The 20,111-nt window shown below is 43.1% G+C and overlaps 1 protein-coding gene across 10 annotated transcripts in view; it reads left to right on the top strand.

Annotated features, from left to right (window-relative positions):
- LOC111549202 (serine/threonine-protein kinase Sgk3) overlaps positions 1-20,111 on the top strand; it is a 194,759-nt gene that overhangs the window by 103,781 nt on the left and 70,867 nt on the right. For 2 of the 10 annotated variants that reach the window (XM_023222321.2, XM_023222319.3), the window contains one exon: positions 7,554-7,683. The exons of 2 other annotated variants lie outside the window; for them this stretch is intronic. The gene's annotated coding sequence lies outside the window, so the exon portion shown is untranslated. Of the gene's footprint in view, positions 1-1,838; positions 1,977-5,617; positions 5,697-7,553; positions 7,684-20,111 lie in introns of those variants that run through there. 6 more of the 10 variants (XM_023222322.3, XM_023222320.2, XM_023222317.2 and 3 more) reach the window with 6 other exon arrangements.

The raw sequence follows: 20,111 nt of genomic DNA on the forward strand, positions 1-20,111 counted from the left end.
GTTTTGAGTTAGGGCAAGAATGATACAGTATTACCCCCTTAGCCAAGGGGTACCTTCTAAAACTCCCAGTGGTTCCCTGAAACTGCGGATAGTACTGAACCGCAATCTAAACTATGTTTTTTTTCCTATATATACATGCCTACAATAATGTTTACTCTCTAAATTAGGCACAGTAAGAGATTAACTACCATAACTAATAATAAAATATAATTATAACAATATATCAGCATCACGACTCTTGCACTTTGGGGCCATCATGAAGTAAAATAAGGGTTCCTTGAACACAAGCACTGTGACACCTCTACAGCCAACCTGATGATAGAGATGCCTACTAAGTGACTAGCGGGTGGGTAACATCTGCATCATGGACAAACTGGACAGAGGAAGGCTTCACATCGAAGGTAGATGGAGTGGGATAGCATGAGATTTTATCACACTGCTCAGAACAGCACACCATTTAAAACTTATTGTTTATTTCTAGAATTTTCCATTTAATTTTTTCAGACTGTGGGTCAAAAAAAGAAAAGGGAAACTGTTGATAAGGGTATGTGTCGGGGACTGGTGTACTATTATTATTACAAACAGGAAAGTCGGTAGGGAGAGGTCGAATGAAGTGATTCCAGAGATCCCTGAAGCTTTTTCTAAAAATTTCTAGTTTCTCTGAGTAGCTCCTGACTAGACAATACTTCCCTGCATTCTTTCCCCTCTCCTATGAGTACAGCCTGGCAGGACAAACTCTAGAGTATGAGAGGGCATTTGGAGCCCATGAGGTCACCAGGCTAAATCCCCTCATTTTACTAATAAGCAAATTGAAGACTTCGGATATTGTGACTTCCCTTAAGGCTACAGAGCTAGGCTGGCCTCTTGGCATTATTTTCTGAAATTCTTGTAATAAAGGTTACTGTATATCAATCCTGCTTACTGGCAAAGTGAGCCCTTTGTTTCCCTGCCATATTCATTAGTTATATTATTTTTATTTTAGAAACAGGGTCTTGCTATGCAGGTCCAGGCTGGCCTAGAACTCCTGGGCTCAAGTGATTCTCCTGTCTCAGCCCCTGGAGTAGCTGGGACTGTAGGAACTGTGCCCGACTCAGTTATTGGCTTGATGCCTCAAGCCGTTTTTCACCGTCCAGACTCAGATGCATTAATAATTAAAACAAGTCGTTTCGAGGATTCTGGTTTTCCTTTGTCTGTACACCGAGACGCAAACCTTAGAGTAGCACACTACGGACATTCATGCCAAACCCGGCCGCGTCTGCTCTCTGGTGATGCGCCTGAGCTATTTGAAGCGAACGGGATTGATTAACAATTTATGAAGGGAACGGGATTGATTAACAATTTAAACTCGAGGATTCTTACTGGGAGCTGACTCCCCAGGTTTTGAAGTAAAGGATGTGTGGTGGAGACTAGTAAAGGAATTGCTTCTTTTCCTTGCTCCTCTGAATCCCATTCCCAACGACGTCCCACGCCTGGAGACCTGAATTCGTGTGTGACTCCTACCCCGCCCGAGGAAAATGAGATTATGCCAATGTCTTGAATGAGCGCGGTTGTTTTGAGATCTACACTTTAGCGGGAACCTGGGGAAGAGTGCCTTCTTATTCCCCGACCCCGCCCAAGGCTCTCTTCACTTTCCCAGCGGGTGTCCTCTCGTTTTCTCTCTCCCATCCGCTGAATTCCCGCCTTTCCTCCCCCGCATATTTACTTAAGGCCCAGGGGTTGCACCCCGCCCGCCGCTCCTTCGGGGGCGCGGTCGAAGAGCTCCGAGGGCGGGGCTGATCGAGCCCATATTCGGGCGTGGCCGGCGGTGATTGGTGAGGGCGGGGCCTGCCGCAAGGGGCGGGGCCTACAGGTTTGGCCCCCGCAGGGAGCGCAGCTGGCGCCTTGGGAGGTGGTGGCACGACGCAGGTCCCGGCCGAGTGTGGCGCAGCAGTGGCGGTGCTTCCCGTTCGCCACGCGCCGGGGGTGGGTCCCCGAAGGTAAGCGTGTGGCTCATCGAGCTTGCGCGAGGAAGCCTGGCGGAGAACAGCCCGGGCACTGCGCGGGCCAGGTGGAGGAATCCCGGGGGCGCGGGAGGCAGGTGTGGTGTGACGGGCCCCAGTGCCGTTTCCGCGCCCTTCAGGAGCGCGGGGCGCGGGTGGGGCGCGCGGGCGGCCCCTCCTGTGAACCCCTGAGAGGAGATGCCGGTTCCACACCCGGGCATGCTGCGACTTCGCAGCACTCATTCACTGCACTTGGTCCGAGACAGGAAACGTTTGAGTTGTTCCACACACATTCCCTCTTAATGTCGAGAAGTCCCAGGTACTGTCAAGTTTGTATATCTTTAAAATATATTTATAGTTTGTGGTTCAGGACAGGAGGAGAAACCCGATAGTGAGTTTGCGGTGGGGCTTTACTTTTACTTTGTGTTATTCAGTTTGTAAGGAAGGTGTTGTAGAAACGGGACTGTTACTTAAACATGGACAGCAGGGGTTACATAGGGAGTGTATCTTGGAGATGAAGCACGCAGACTTTGGAGCTGGAATCATGGTTTTGAATCTATTTATTAACTGAGAAAACTTGGGCAGTTTGCTTAACTTTTCTATGCCTTAGTTTTAGCGTATGTAAAATGGGGATAATGATAGTTCCAAACTTACAGCAGTTTTTGAAGATTAAATTAGTTAATACCTGTTTCATAGTCCACAATAAACTTTGGCTTGTTTTCTTTATTATGCATTCAGATGAGCATTGATGTCAAGAATTGCCATCACCAGATATACGTGCGTGCTTTCCTCAGAGCTGTTGCTAGAAATGCTTGGGGATTCCTTTGGAACAGTTTTCTTAGACCAAGTTTCACAAGTAAAGGTCTCTTACTTTTCTTTCACTAGGGGTGTTACCTGATGTGATCATCCACCTTGTTCCAAATCACATCCACAGAAACCTCAGAGTCTTGAAGGCTGTTCTAAAACAGGGCTGAAAAAAGAGGCAGCGCCTTTACGGTGAATGTAGCCTCATTTTAAGCACCAAGTTCAGGCGGGTTTGTTTAAAAGCAGTTCATATCGCTTTATACAGAACATTTAAGTTGTGCTGTTTTGGGTGGATGCTTATTTGTACTATTATTGCAAAACTAAGTAAAACAGAGCACCCCCAATACATAAATAAACATCATAGGAACCGTAGCTTGCTGCAGGGAATCTCAGAATTCAAAGGAATCTGAAAAATCAGACCAGCTGGTCTTTACAGATAAGGATGAGGCCAAAGACTCAGAACCAATAAATGGCGGAGCTTAGGCTAGAATTCAGCTCTGCTGATCAACAAAGTATAAAATCAAATGATGATATTATTTCTAGTTTTGATGATAGTTACTATCTTTATTTTTGACAGTTTTATGGTGCTGTGAATGGCTTTCCTCTCCAGCAGTATCCTGCTTGGTAGCTTAATTGCATGACTCATAATCTTTCTTCAGTACCTTTGATTTAAATCACAAGTCTCGAAGTTGCTACATTAATTATTGCTTTGAGAACAAGATGATTGTCTTCTTAAGCTTTGTACAAACATGTTCTAATGTGCTTTGGTTTTGTCCTTTTAAAATGCAGTCCTCTTCTCCCATGTAGGGAAATGTAAACAGCCAGTATAAACAAATTGACCCACTAGGCAGTTTTTTATCGCCGTTTTATTGGTGAAGTTTTCTTGATTGGGTAGGATAGAGTCAGGAAGTGGAACCCTGAATGCTCGCCCAAGGAAATAGGACTGGGTCCCAAAGAGGTATGTCGCAATGTGGCTGCTAACTTCAAAAGCATTGTGGAGTGAAATTATTTTAAGCTATTGTTTTGTTAGTTGCTGACTCTTACCCAGCTCTTTGTATAGCTCACTCCGTCACCTCTGGGTGTTTGTTTAGATGTTACCTTCCTATTTAAAATTGCATACAACACCACACTTACATATTGACCTGTTTATTTACTTATTCATTTTCTGTTGTCTGAGGAGCGTAAGTTCCATGTGGGTGAAGTTGTTTGCCAGTTATGTTCACTGTTGTATCCTAAATGCTTGAAAATAGTGCCTGGCACACAGAGGTACCGAATTCATGGATCTGATGCGGACATTTCCAACGAGACTAGTAATTAGTTAAGCTAATTCACTGTCATTTTGCCCTATTTTCCCCTCCCTCCATTTTATTTATTCCTTGTTACCCAGGAATAACATCTTGAGACAAAGTTAATTCTTTCTTTTACCTTTGTACCCCACATGCAAATAGCTACCAAGTTATTTCATCTGTCACTTTTTTTTTTGCAAACCTGCCTCTCCTGTTGTTGCCAAGCCCATTTCTTCATTCCCTTCCATTTGACACCTACAGCACTGCAGTTCCCTTTTCAAGTGCCTTCACATCCTTACCTGCAGAATGAAATCCAGAGTGAAAAACCTGACATTCAGAATTCCCTCCAACCTGATTTCAAGCCCACTTTTACAGTCTGTATCTCCTATAGATGAAGAGAGTGAGTTCCAGTTTAGGTTTGTAAATATGGCAGTAGCTTAAGGCTTTAATGGTGATGCCCTATAAAATCCCAAGATGAGTGTTGCTTCATGACAGTTTCTCTTTCTGTTTTTATTGATGAGTTGATCTTTTTCTCCGATGTGGGCAGGGATTTAGACATAGTGGACTAGTGACTGTTCCCTGTTTCTAGTGAGGACTTCTGCTGCCCTTTCTGTTTTGAGTTCCCATTCTTCAAATCCCCTCACATGCGGCCCCTGCCACCCCCTACCAAATATCTAGATAAGTTCAGTTGGAAGTGGCTTTTTCTTCCTCTGAGTGCTGGTGACTTTCATAGAGAATTTAGCACAGTCTACTTTGAATTCGAAATCTTTGGGCAGTGGTCTTTTCTTTATTGCTTCATGTCCTGGAGGACAAGAAGCATGCACACACACATTTCAGTTTCTTTTAAAAGAAAAATAAGACCCACACCTACTTATCTGCTTCTTTTTTTTTTTTTTTTTTTTTTTTGAGACGGAGCCTTCGCTCCGTCACCCAGGCTGGAGTGCAGTGGCGCAGTCTCAGCACTCTGCTCGCTCTGCCTGCCGGGTTCTTGCCATTCTCCTGCCTCAGCCTCCTGAGTAGCTGGGACTACAGGTGCCCGCCACCACGCCCGGCTAATTTTTTGTATTTTTAGTAGAGACAGGGTTTCACCGTGTTAGCCAGGATGTTCGCGATCTCCTGACCTCATGATCCTTCCACCTCAGCCTTCCAAAGTGCTGGGATTACAGGCGTGAGCCACTGCGCCCAGCCTCTTAACTTTTTTAAATAAACATGAGCTTAAAATTATATCAAACAAACCTTTAAATCGTTAAATATTGAGCTTCAACAATTATTTCTACAGTACAGACAAATGAAGAGGATAACAAGGAAAATGCCAGTACTAAGTAAAAGGATTCAAATGAAGACACTGAGGTCTGGATTTATAGAGGGGAGTGGCTGTAGGGAGAGCAGCATATTCAAAACGCATGTGCACAGACAGGCAGATGTTTTTAAAAGTACACAGTAAATTCGGAAAACCATCAGGAGAGGACAACTTTATGGAGCAATATCTGCACCTTAGGATTTTGTGGAGTCTTATTCCTAAAATATATTTTGTTTTTGTATTTCTAGGCACATGTAATAGTGTTTCTTTGCTTTGTTTCTGTACAAGATAGGACTGAAGATTGTCTTTCTCTCTGGTCTGCAGAAGGTAATTTACTTTCTTTCCTTTCATTGTTTGATCTTAAAAAAAAGTTCATACCTTTTTCCTGATTGTCCTGGATATGTGGAGAAAGGTATATATGCCAGAAGTTTTTAGTCCTTCAGAAAAAGGTGGTAGATATGAGATACTTGAGTTTACTATTGTTGAAGTTTACAATTTTACTAAGTTTGATATCAGCATTTAACACATTTTGCGGAGTTTTATATTACAAGCATATCCTTGCACATATTCCAGTTGAGTCAATGATTTTATTTTACTTGTGACTCTTGCAGATTAAAACTTTACTCAAGAGCTTGTGTAAATATTTCTGTCACTTAATTTTATCTTTTCTCCTGTGTCCTTCCAAACTTCAACTGAAGTTTTTCCATTCTAGGGCATACATTAACTTGTTTTCATTCAGGTGCTTATAGATATAGGTCTAAATTTATTTTACTATTCCTAGGATGAAGCAGCAGTTTCTATTGTTAGATAGGGGGGCAATATATATATACGCATTTTACATATATATACATTTTATACATATATAGATTTTATACATATGTATGTATAAAATTAGGGATATATATATATGCCCTAATTTTTGAAATGTTAAAATATTAAAGTAAAATTCTGCATGTTGTCTTTACTAATAACATAGCCACTGTAAGGTCAGGATTTGAAATTAAGTAGTGTAATTTAAATAAGTATTATAATTTAAATATGTAATTGGTTGTAATTTTTGTGCTTTGGGAAATTTTTAGTAATGTGATAATAGTTTTAGTGTCAGAAGAATTTGGAAAGCAAATATTTACTTTAGAGTAAAGTTTCCTTTATCACACTGCATAAGCATCTGTATTTATCCTGAGATCTCCTTGATTTTATAAAGCCTTAGTTAAGTGTATTATCAGATAGAATCATTCATAAAAATAATAAAAAATGAGGGTACAGATGCTGATATACCCCCAGCACATGGTAAACACTACATAAGTATCATTAAATAGTAAATCTATATTTTAAGGGAGGATTTTATTAAGATATAGCATATTAGTACATATTTGGAGTGATCCAGTGAAGAGGCAGAAATGGATTGAGGAGACTGATGAAGGAATAATGAGGCACTGGTCACTGAAGATCTCACTAGCACACTCTGGCAAGTTGGAATTTCTAAATGTCTCTCTCCACCTGTTTAATAAATCAATGAAAAGTTTTATTAGGGCCTTCTAAGTGTATGGCAGTCAATTAAGTCACAGTCCCTACACCCTAGTCAGGGAGGCTCTCAATAAGCAAGCAACTGCAATCCTAGTTGCCATCCATAAATGCTGAAATGGAAATAAACAACATGATGACGGAAGATTAACTTGGGGAGGGAGCACATTAGGGTGACGGTGAAGTTTGTTGGAAGAAGTGACTTTTGAACAAGGCATTGGTGTGAAGATCTGATGAGAGAGTGTCCCAAATAGAGGGGCCACTGGTACAAGAGACAAGATGGGAAAGGGCTTGGAAGGTGTGCGAAATACAAAGGAGGTTGTTCTGGTGTGTGTCTAGTGAACACAGAGGCCAGAGGCTCTTGTGGGTGCAGCTGGAGACTTATGCAGAGTAACATTAGGCCCTGTGGGGGATTGTAGACTGTCAGCAATAATCCACAGTTTGGATTTTATTCTAAGGGTGGTGGGAAGCCGTGGAAAGGAGTTAGGCAAGCAGTGAAATGATCAGATTTACAGTGATAAAAATAAATTGGTCTGGCTACTGGGGAGAAGATGGATTGGAGAGAGTTTAGAATGGAAGCAGGGAGCAGGTTGGAGGTTCTCCCAAGAGACTCTATGAGACATGATGGTGATTTTTGTCTTTGTGGGTTTTGTTTTGTAGGGCCTGGACAATCTGAATTCTGCCAACCTCTTCAGTTCAGAACCAGCTTGACCCCAGGCCCCATCACTCTGCGAGTCACCACAGTCCTCTAGGAATTTGCCTTGGGAGTATTGTATGTTCACATCTTCCTGTAAGATACGCTTGGAGTGTGCCTACAAATGGAAAAACTTGGGAGTTTTGGAATAGAGCAGGCATTCTGGTGGTTGGGAACCCAAGATAGTGACCTTGGGAGGCTGAGAACGATAGGACAGCCTTGCTGCCTCAGCTACCATCTCTACTAGTCAGTTCTGGACCAAGTGGAGGGACATGGCATGGCTGGAGTAAATTTAGGACCTTCTTCCTTATCCTAGCAGTATTTTGTTTTGTTTTGTTTCTTAAAGAGACGGCGTCTAGCTATGTCACTCAGGATGGGAGTGCATTGCTGCAATCATAGCTCACTGCAGCCTCAAACTCCTGGGCTCAAGCTATCATCCGGCCTCAGCTTCCTGAATAGTTGGGATTAGAAGCATGAGCCACCGTGCCTGGTTTATTTTAGCAGTTTTATCCTATATGGAGAAAACAAAGGGCTGTCAGTGGTTACTTCCACTTCCTCACCCAGGCCCTTCTCTAAATGTTTGTAATAAAATGGAGCTGGCTCATGTGACTTTAGTTGAGCTTCTTGGACACTCTTCTCAAGTGGTTGGTGTACAACACTCTTCTTCAATATTGTTTTAGTGCCAACATTGGCTATTTTGCATGTACTTTATTTTTGATTCATATATCACTTTTATCAAGAATCGGATAAATAAAAGGTGCTTAAATAGAGATGTAGTAAACCTAGGAAAAACTGGGACTGCTTTGTGATTACAGAATGTTGGAAAAATCAAAGATGGGGGTGGAGTGGGAATTAGAGGAAGGATGTATCAGTAAGGAAGGAAAACAGGAAAAGTTGTAACTGATTCATCATGTGATGTGTGAGGGGAGGGGAGAAGAGAAGGTTACTATGTATCTTTCATTGGCAGAGCCTGTTGACTTTTTAAAAAATCTGTTCTGCAGTGAATTCAATTTACAGATGTGACAAAGATGTCCTTTGTTTCTGTTGAAACATTTGGGATGTGTTTGGAGCTAGTATCCTTAGAGGCAGATATAAACATACACAGACCATATATACTCTTACAGTAGACTTTCAGTAAAGTAAGCAGTTAGTTTGGGGTTAGAATTTGCTGGGAAGGTGCTTTTAATGTAATTTAAAATGAAACCTATACATAGGGTCTGTTCCCTTCTCAGAAATAGTCCCATCCCAATTTCTTTTCTTTTCTTTTTTTTTTTTGAGACAGAGTCTCGCTCTGTTGCCCGGGCTGGAGTGCAGTGGCCGGATGTCAGCTCACTGCAAGCTCCGCCTCCCGGGTTTACGCCATTCTCCTGCCTCAGCCTCCCGAGTAGCTGGGACCACAGGCGCCGCCACCACGCCCGGCTAGTTTTTTGTATTTTTTAGTAGAGACGGGGTTTCACCGTGTTAGCCAGGATGGTCTCGATCTCCTGACCTCGTGATTTGCCCGTCTCGGCCTCCCAAAGTGCTGGGATTACAGGCTTGAGCCACCATGCCCGGCCTTCCTTTTCTTATTTACTGGGTCAGTTCCCCTTGCCATGCCCAGGGTATGTGTATGGCTTTTTTTTTTTTTTTTTGACTATTTTTTTTCATAGCTAAATTAGGAAAGTACAGAGTTCCCCATATATCTGTCTCGCCACACATGTACAGCACCCCCAGTTGTCAATATCCCCCACCAGAGTGGTACATATGTTATAATCCGTGAACCTACGTTAACACATCGTAATAACCCAAAGTCCATAGATTCCATTAGGATTCACTCTTGGTGTTGTACATTCTGTGGGTTTGTACAAATGTATAATGACATGTGTCCATCATTACAGTGTCACAGAGTATTTTCACTGCCTTAAAAGTCCCCTGCCTAGTCATCGTTTCACCCTGTGCCCCAGCCCCTGGCAGCTGTTGATCTTTTTACTGTTTTCATAGTTTTGTCTTTTCTAGAATATATATAATTGGAATCATGCAGTATGCAGCCTTTTCAGATTGGCGTCTTTCACATAATGATACACATTTTTCTCCATGTCTTCGTATGTCTGAATAGCTTATTTCTTTTTAGCACTGAAAAATATTTCATTGTCTGCATGTACTACAGTGTATGAATCTATTCACCTATAGTAGGGCATCTTGGTTGCTTCCAGGTTTTGGCAATTATGAATAAAGTTGCTAGAGACATCCATTTACAGGTTTTTGTGTGCACGTAGTTTTTAGCTTCTTTGGGTAAATACTAAGGATTGCAACTTCTGGGTTGTATAGTAAGAATATGTTTAGTTTTGTAAGAAACTGCCAAACTGCCAGAGTGGCTGTACCATTTTGCATTCCTACCAACAGTGAATGAGAGTTCCTGCTGTTTCCTATCCTCACCAGCATGTGATGTTGTCAGTGGTCTGGATTCTGACCATTTCTGAAAAGTATGTAATGATATCTCATTTTAATTTGCATTTCCTGGTGACATGATGTGGAATATGCTTATTTGCATTTGCCATCTGTATAGCTTCTTTGGTGAGGTGTCTGTTAAGGTATTTTGTCCATGTTTTAATCAGATTGTTTTCTTGTTTTTTAAAGAGTTCTTTGTATATTTTAGATAACAGTCCTTTATTGGCTGTATCTTTTGCAAATGTTTTCTTTTTTTTTTTTTTTTTTTTGAGAAGGAGTCTCGCTCTGTCGCCAAGGCTGGAGTGCCGTGGTGCGATCTCAGCTTACTGCAGGCTCTGCCGCCCGGGTTCATGCCATTCTCCTGCCTCGGCCTCTGGAGTAGCTGGGACTACAGGTGCCCCCCACCACGTCCAGCTAATTTTTTTGTATTTTTAGTAGAGACGGGGTTTCACCGTGTTAGCCAGGATGGCCTCGACCTCCTGACCTCAAGATCTGCCTGCCTCGGCCTCCCAGAGTGCTGGGATTACAGGTGGGAGCCACCATGCCCGGCCTATTTTTGTTTTGCCCGGCCTATTTTTGTTTTTTAAGATAGGGTCTTGCTCTGGCACCCGGCCTGGAGTGCAGTGATGTGATCTTGACTCACTGCAACCTTCGCCTCCTGGGCTCAAGCGATTCTCCCACCTCAGCCTCCTGAGTAGGTGGGATTATAGGTGCATACCATCATGCTAGGCGTGTGTGTGTGTGTGTGTGTGTGTGTGTGTGTGTGTGTGTGATGAGGTCTTGCATATTGCCCGGGCTGGTCTTGAACTCTTGGACTCAAGCAGTCCTCCCACCTCAGCCACCCTGAGTGATGGGATTAAACCATCGTGCCTGGCCATTTTCTAGATGTTCTAGTACATTATATTCTAGGAATTTTATAGTTTTTTGTTGTTGTTGTTGTTGTTGTTGTTTGTTTGTTTTTTGAGACACAGTCTTGCTCTGTTGCCTAGGCTGGAGTGTAGTGGTGCAGTCTCGAGGCTAACTGCAGTGTCCACCTCTGCCTCTTGGGCTCAAGTGATCCTCTGGTCTCAGACTCTCAAGTAGCCAGGACTACAGGTACATACCACCATGCCCGGCTAATTTTTAAATTTTTTTTGTGAAGACAGGCTCTCAGTATATTTCCCAGGCTGATATCTAACTCCTGGGCTCAAGGGATCTTCCCGCCTTATTAGCCTCCCAAAGTGCTGGGATTACAGGCGTCAGCCATCACCAGGCCTACTTTTGCAATTTATGTGCATGGCTTTTCTTTTGTATCTTCCTTGACCAGCCCTGTTAGTGCCCTCCTTTAGGTGCCATTGTTTCTAAACACCCAATACCCTGCTCCCCTGCTGAGGAAAACTTGTAGCTCTTCCCAGGCCAAATTCCTTCCTTTTGGGACATGTTTGTTCTTACTTCCCTTTATGCCTTGGTGTGAATCACCAACTCACCCTCCCTGCTGTATTGGGTAAGAATGGGAAGTGATACTTTCGAGTGTATCTACCTTCTAATCTGAGTAGGGTCCTCTAGTCAATATCAAACAATCTTTATGATGGGTTAAGGAAATAGGGTTCAGAAATTCTCTTTATTTTTTACAGGTGAAAGCTGAAGAGTCTTTTGACTCTTTTTTTCATTTTGATTTTTTTTTTTTGATTTTTTGATTTTTTTTTTTCACTGCCCTGAAACAAAGATAGACAAGACCCAAGGATGGTAATTAGCATGTAATAGACAAAAGGATGGATACAATGATGAAGGAAAACATCCTTTTTAAGAAAAGTTTTAATGGTCACCTATTGTAAGCAATATTTGAATCAGTAACATTTTAACATAACAAGAATTTGGGCAATTTTTTATCATAGAGTTTCACCCATATTGGTATTTTTTTACAGACCCCAAACACAAAATTTTAAGTCTATGGATGCTTTTTTAAAAAAGATGAATTTTCCCCCTCCTTTAAAAAAAACTGTATCCTTGATAGTGTCTTTTCCTGTGTCCTTCCTATTTCATAATTAGCCCTTGGTTGTCATTGTGATGGGGCCAACACTCAGAGCCTGCTGTGGACCAAGCTCTCAGTTAGATGTTTACATGTGACGTTTTTCAAGAAAGCTAAGCCAGGCTCCCGACAAAGTGCTGTCCAGACTTTGACCCCTCCTGGTGGCAGAATCAGAAATCTGCTTTTCCTGTGCATGACTTTCTTTCCGTAATGCAGTTGCCTGTTGGATCCCTCGTGCTCTCTTCAACTCTGTATCTCCAAAGATGATTTAGAAAAGGATGCATGTAACAGCATAATACGTTGAGGGTTATGGTATGTGAGCTGGGCTCACATGAGAGTGCTTTCACCCACAGCCGCGTGACTGTGTGGAAGTACTCTTCATGCTTAGGTTTCTTCTTCATCTGTAAAATGAGAATAATGATATTTGCCTCAGAGGTTGCTATGAGGACTCATTGATGTGTTAGATGTGAGCGCTTAAACCAGCCCTGACATTAGTGCTTAGTAAATATTTATTTCTCAACCTTCAGCCCTGTTGACGTTTTGGGTCAAATCATTTTTTGTTGTAGGGCAGTACTGTGCATATTGTAGATGCTTAACATCATCCCTGACGACCACCGCCCACCCCCATTCCCACGCCTACCCCGGCAAGTTGTGACAACCAAAAATGTCTCCGGATATTGCCAAATATCCTCCAGGCAAAATTGGCCCCAGATGAGAACCATTGTCTAATCTTTACTAGCTGTTATATTACCCTTGCAGATTCACCTAAGATTTGGCTGGCCTTGAAAAGTTTTGCCGTCATCTTAAGCGTCTTTGGAAGAGCTGTTACCTACCCCTGGCAAGCCAGCTGCCCCTGAGCACCAGACTACAAAATTATCTTCTGACTGTCTAGCAGAGTGAAGGCAGATCCTTTTCCTGTTCCTCTTTTGAAAAGCCCTGCATGTATATGAATCTCCCAAAAAAGTCCCAGTTTTAATCCCACATAAATGACATAGCTTTTTGTTCTGTTCTTTCTTAGTTGTGGGTTTTTATGTCAATCCCCTTCTTACTGTGTTTTATTCAGCTGCCTGGCCAGAAGATGATTTTGCGGAATTTTAATTGCTTCAGTGTTATAGCATAAATAGGTACTACATGTATAGTAATAGCAGGCTTGCCTTTTCATTTTACTTTTAATCACTTAAAATACATTTATGAACTTTCTTCATTGGTCCCCAGAGGACTCTGTAAAGCATGTACATGTTGTGGAGGCAGGGTAGTATAATGGATAGAAGCCCCTGAAGTCAGACCACCTGGGTTCAAATCCTGCCTCTGCCATCTGGGGCAGGGTCCTTCATCCTTTCATGCTTCAGTTTCTCCTCAATTTCTTCTAGTTAGGGCTGTTGTGAGGAGCAACCAGATTCGCATATGTAAAGCACAGTCTGGCTTGTAATAAGTTTAGCCACTAATCAGTAAGTATTATTAGGCTACCAGTTCAATTTAGCTTGAAGGAAAGCAAAATCTTATTTAAGAAGAGTCGATGTGGTACAGCAAACATGCACATATAGATTTTGGAGTTGGACAGATTTGCATTTGAATTCTAGCTCTATTGCCTGTTAGTCGCGTATTAACTTGGGCAAGTGATTTAACCTCTTTATGTTTTTCTTCAGAGCAACATCTTTATTCCCAACATATAATTTTGGCTTCTCTTTCCAAATATGGTTGAGGCAAATGGGTGGAATCTCTTTCAAACCTCTGCTTCCATACCTGCCTGGCTTTAGTTTTAGCTAAGCTGTACGGTTTGCGGCTGTGTCCCTTCTCTGTACCCTCTCAGTATACCATGCATACACATAACATCATACTTACAAATTTTTATGTTGCTTGTCAGTCTTCCCTGTTAGGTAAGTTCTGTGAGAGTAGGATTTTGTCTTTTTTTTTTTTTTTTTTTTTTTGAGACGGAGTTTCACTCTGTAACCCAGGCTGTACTGCAGTAGCACGATCTTGGCTCACTGCAACCTCTGCCTCCTGTGTCCCAGTTCAAGCAATTCTCCTCCTTCAGCCTCCCGAGTAGCTGGGATTGCAGGCACGTACCACCATGCCCAGCTAATTTTTGTGTTTTTAGTAGAGATGGAGTTTCACCGTGTTGGCCAGGCTGGTCTTGAACTCCTTGTCTCATGATCCACCCTCCTCAGCCTCCCAAAGTGCTGGGATTGCAGGTGTGAGCCACCGCGCACGGACTTCATTTTGTCTTTTTTATTGCCTAGTGCATGATGAGTACTCAATAAGTGTTCGTTGAATGAAAGAATAAAAATGAATTCAAAACAAATCGTTATAGTTTAGATCTGATTTATTGGTTACTTTTACAGTGCTAGGTCTTTTACGCTGTCTCAAATCCTTAAAGCAACCATATGAAGTCAGTCTTGCTTCTGTGAAGACAGATTCTGACCTAAGGGCTCTCTAATCCCCCGTGTGGGATGGTGGGATAGTGGGCCTTAGTGTTGGTCTTTTGTGTTGTGGTCGGGCACTTAGCACTGGCACCACTGAATCCGACTTGGTGAGGGGAAGGCCATATTGTCCCTATATAGCCTCTATACCTACTGCTTTGGCCACTTTGTCATCGGTCCATTGAGCAAGCAATGGGACGATTGGGAAAGAGGCTAACTGACATCCATAAGACAAGTCATCTTGACCACATGATTATTGAGAGCCTGTCTGTAGTGGGCATTTATGTGAGACACAAATATGCTCACATTCTGTGCTGTAGTGAAAGGTTCGTATACGTACTTCTGCACACCTCCCTTTAAAAAATACATAATTTCCGAATGTTGTTCTTTCCTAGTCACTGACCAGCAGGCCATCCATTAGCCACTGCCCAAGATCATCATAGATACGTCCCTTTGGCACTCCTCCTTACAGGTCAACCGCCACGTGTACTGCTCAGAGTTCTGCCCACTGGGAAGATTTCCCTTCACCACTCTCTTTCAGGCCATCCCTGAGTGAGGCTGTCTTTTCTCACTTCTGGCTGGTGTCAGCAGACTGTGCATGTCCATCCATAAACAAGCATGCCTTTTTCCTGCCCTGCTAACTGGCCTTAGGATCCTCCCCATGGGGCCTTAAATGTGGATCTAGAGAACTTACAAGGAAGGAGGAACAAACAGTAGGGGAGTCCGGGCTGCCAATCCCTGCCATCTAGGGATTTTACTTGTGCCATCCAGACTTGCTTAAGCCCAGTCTTGCTTTTACCATACCAAGTGGATTAGTGCTGTACATGTCTAGTTTTATGATTCAGTGAACCCAATAATACTCTGTTCACGATGGGCTGTTCTTTTTACACAGTCTCTTGGCTTTCCATAGGCAGTCATCGCATCTCTTCCTGGGCCTAGTAACAAGCCAGGAACCACAGATAGTGGTTGCTGGCAAACCCTAAGGGGTCTGAAACTCTTACTCTTTCCTTGGTGCTTGTCAGAGAGAGGGGTCCTTAGTTCATTCCTGTTTGCCATGTCATTTCCAGTACTACTGGATGTGATGAGGCATAGGCTCAAGGGTTCGGGCAGCTTTCATTGCTCTAGAACCTTCTCTTGGAATGGGCTTCAGAAAAACTGGCAGGCTCATAGGTTACCCAGTAAATGGGTCAGAACAGCATATCGAAGTATTGAAACTCACTATTTGTTTTACCTCTCTCTCAGTGCAAGTGGTGCAAGGTGTAGTAATTTCTCTCACTTGAGACAGGATATCCTGGCTCAGACCAGGGAAATCCTAGAAGCCATCAGTGTGGTGAGTCCCTGAACCTGCATGAGTTTATTCCATCCTCTGGATTGTGTATGTGTCTTACGCAGGTGTCCAAAGTGCTTGCTAGTTTTTGTTCACCAGGTCCAGTTAAGATAATGGCATCCATGTGATGGACCAGTGTGGTGATCTGTGGGCTGTCAAGATGATCAAGGACTCTCTAGACTATATTATGGCAATTCAGACATAGCCCTCAGGTGAGACAATGAAGATATACTGCCTTTCTGCCACTTCATGCAAATTACATCTCATTGTCCTTACTGATGGTGATAGAAAAGAAAGCATTTGCCAGGTCGGTAGTCATACCAGATGTCTGGGGTTATGCTAATTTTCTTAGAGCTTGCAGTGAGCTGAGATCCGGCCACTGCACTCCAGTCCAGGCGACAGAGCGAGACTCCGCCTCAAAAAAAAAAAAAAAAAAAAAAAAAGAAAACAAAAACACTACATTTAGAATCTCAGAATCCCATTTGAAATTGGTATCACCATCTGATTAAATTTATGGTAATCCATTGTTATGTTCCCAGTTCTTTCCAGCTTTGATCTAGGTAAATAGCCAAGTTAAATGGGGATATAAGAAGTTTTAACACCCCTGCATCCTTTTAGTTTTTGATAATGGTACTGATTTCTGAGCTTTTCCCACGGATGTGGTATACTTTTTGATTACTTTCTTAGTAGGAAAAGGGGAGACAGTTCCAGAGGCTTCTTCATGGCCTTTTCTCTCATTATAGCTTTTATGACATGGGACAGGGAACCAATATGGGAATTTGGCCAGTTACTAAGTATATCTGTTTCCACTACAATTCTGTTACTAGGGAAATAAGCACAGGATGGCCCTGTCGTCCCATTGGACCCACCGGGATACAGACTTACTCTCTTACCTTACCTCTGGAAGTCCCACTCTGACTTGTAGACCATGTTCTGGGTCTCTAGGAGATTAGTGTTATTTCAGAGCTAGTATCTACTAACGCTTGGGAGGATTATATACTCCCATTTCTGTAGTGGACAATCATCCTGGGGAATTGCTGCAGGTGCTTCTCAGGAAAGGCCTGGAGAAAGATCAACAGTGTATGCCTGTGGCCGTTTAAAAGGTCACAATACGCTGGGTGTGGTGGCTCATGCCTACAATCCCAGCACTTTGGGAGGCCGATATGGGCAGTTTGCTTGAGCTCTGGAGTTCGAGACCAGCTTGGCCAACATGACGAAACCCCATCTCTACCAAAAGTACAAAAATTAGCCAGGCATGGTGATGCATGCCTGTAGTCCCAGCTACTTGGGAGGCTGAGGTGAGAGGATTGCTTGAATCCAGGAGGTGGAGGTAATAGTGACCCAAGATTGCGCCACTGCACTGAAGCCTAGGCGACAGAATGAGACCCCATCTCAAAAAAAAAGAAAAGAAAAAAAATAGGTCACAATAATCTTACTAGTCTTTCTTAATCTAAGATCCTAAGGCCAGGCTGGTCTCGAATATATTCCTGTATGTGCTCTCCACACTCCCACTGGTAAATAAATTGTTGAGATCCTAAAATATTTTGTTATAAAGGCAGTTTTCTCCCAGAATAGACTTGGAACTTCTTGCTGGGGTCTTTTGGGTTACAACACAATGAAAGATGGTGGGAGTAGATAGTGAAGAGAATTAGCATCCCTTGTGAAACAACTTGAAAAGAGTTTTATTGAGAAGGAGGCGTTTGGATGCAGGGTATTCTCTGAGAGATACAGACAGCTGCTTTCAGCAAGGAAGTTCAGCTGAATTTGGGGTTCAGCATTCTTAGCCTCATCTATGCCTACCCAAATCCCTGCGTCTATGATTCAAGTCATTCTCCTTTCCAGCCAGTGCCATATGTTAACACATGAGACTTTGCAGGATTATATATTGAATTGGCTCTGCAACCCTAGCCATCAAACCCTGGGCTTTATCCTTAGTCTTCTCAGCTCGGCAACTATAAGAGATGAAGGACTCTAATAAAACAGCCATGGATTTTCTACCCATCTCTTTGGGAATTCACAGCTTTGACTTTGTCATTTGCTTTATGCACATTCTCAAGGACAGCCAGAAGCAGCCCCAGCCCACATTGCAGTCTCTGAAGTCAGTGTTTTTATCTGCTACTTGGACTTTTGAGCACTCTCCACCTGCATTCCATCCTGTGACACCATGCACAGGTAGTAGTTTGAACGATCATGATGTCACTGTGTGCCATCCCCCCGCCTCCACGGGAAGATTTTCAGGACACTTGTCAAGTACACATTCCATTTTTGAGGCTGTGTTTCCTGGTCTTCTTGGTACCAGTTAACTGCATCAGTCACATGACACGCTCAAAAGTAGTTGAAGGGAGTTTAACAAAGGGACTGTTACCTAAGATATTGTGGGCAGGATTAGAGGAACCATCATGGCATGTTGAAGCACCTCTTTACTAGCAAAGTCAGGAAGCTGTTATTATTCCCAGGCCCTTCAGCTGTAACTGTGGAAGAGGGGCTGCCTGCTAGGAACTGTGGGCTTAGGTGGGTAAACCACTGATGTCAGAAAGGGACCGGGGAACAAATATCTTAGCGCCATGCTTCTCTTACCCTCTAATTTGTTAGTGACTCTCATGGCTGCATCCAGCCAGAGGGCAAAGGCAAAGTAGTGTGCAGTCCATAGAGCTCAGACTTCTGGACATGTGGCTGGGTGGAGAGAGAGTGGCATTTGGGTCTGGAAGAACAGATAGAGACTGTCAAGTGCAATTGCCAAACTGGAACCTTTGGCTCAGGTTTGAGTGTGCTTCTTGAGTGTAGACTTCTACACTTAACTGCCACCTGTGCCTGTTCTCTTAGATGTCCCCTGGGTACCTTGCAGGAAACAAGTTGTCCTGCCTACCATCTCTTTCCTTCTCCTTTATTCCTGATGCCACTTAATGTGATATCTTACTGTCCCTTCCAAAAGGAGGACCTGAGGAATTCTGCTTCTGTGGGCTATAGCATAGCAAGGCACAAACAGATAAAGTAACAGCAGATACTCAAGGGAGAAGTGTGGAAAGTGTAGCTCATAACCTTCACCTTCTCAGTGTCTCTGCTGCAGGAGGAGAAGCATGGGTTAATGTGGCTTCTAAGGTTCCAAGACAGGGCCAGTCTGCCTTAGAAGTACAATACGTTCCACCTGCTCTCATGCTTAGGCAGTAGATCGCTGTGACAGGCAGGCCAGGCTCTGGTCAGGTGCTTCCCTGGTCTTAGTGGGGCAAAGCAACTACTATTATGGGGCTTTAGAATGCTATAATTTACAGACAGGTGCTGTACTCTTTGTTGAGGCGGGACCAATTACTTGTCTGCATATTCTAACAACTAATTCAGCTACACAGAAATATTTCTGACTGCTGGGCACAGTGGTTAACGCCTGTAATCCCAGCACTTTGGGAGGCCGAGGCAGACGGATCACCTGAGGTCAGGAGTTTGAGACCAGCCTGACCAACATGGAGAAACGCCGTCTCTACTAAAAATATAAAATTAGTTGGACGTGGTAGCGCGTACCCGTAATCCCAGCTACTTGGGAGGCTGAGGCAGGAGAATCGCTTGAACCCGGGAGGCAGAGGTTGCAGTGAGCCAAGATCGCGCCATTGCTCTCCAGCCTGGGTGATGAGAGCAAAACTCCGTCTCAAAAAAAAAAAAAAAAAAAGAAATTTTTCTGACTGTATTTCCAGCAGCAAATCCAACAAGGGAAACTTTGAATCATCTCAAAGGAAGCATTCTTATAATCAGTTAAAACTCATTATACCTGAATGTTCAATGCCTGCTGATACATATTTTAAGTCATTACCTGAATATAATTTATTTATAGTGACCAGATCTGTTACAGCGACTTCCTGAAACTAACCATCCAGGGAAATTATCCAAGCATACTGACACTTTAAAAAGTATTATTTAGTCTGAGTGTGGTGGCTCATGCCTGTAATCCTAGCACTTTGGGAGATTAGGTTGGGAGGAATGCTTGAGCCCAGGAGTTCAAGACCAGCCTGGGCAATGTAATGAGACCCCGTATCTTAAGAAAAAAACAAAAAAAAGTATTGTTTGAGCCAGGCGTGATGGTCTGTGCCTATAGTCACAGCTACTTGGGAGGCTCAAGCAGGAACATCACGTGAGCCTAGGAGTTCGAGGCTGCAGTGCAGCATGATTGCACCTGTGAATAGCTACTGCATTCTAACCTGGGCAACATAGCAATACCCTGTCTCTTAAAGAAAGGTATTTGGTGTCATGTGGTGTCAGAGTATGGGCTGCTGTGTGTAGCAAAGGTGACATCAGTGTGACATCTCTAGCCCTTTATTCATGAGTGGGATGATATTAACATACTGCATTTATTTTG

This window comes from Piliocolobus tephrosceles, chromosome 7 (genome assembly GCF_002776525.5).
Source record: "Piliocolobus tephrosceles isolate RC106 chromosome 7, ASM277652v3, whole genome shotgun sequence".
NCBI lineage: Eukaryota > Metazoa > Chordata > Mammalia > Primates > Cercopithecidae > Piliocolobus > Piliocolobus tephrosceles.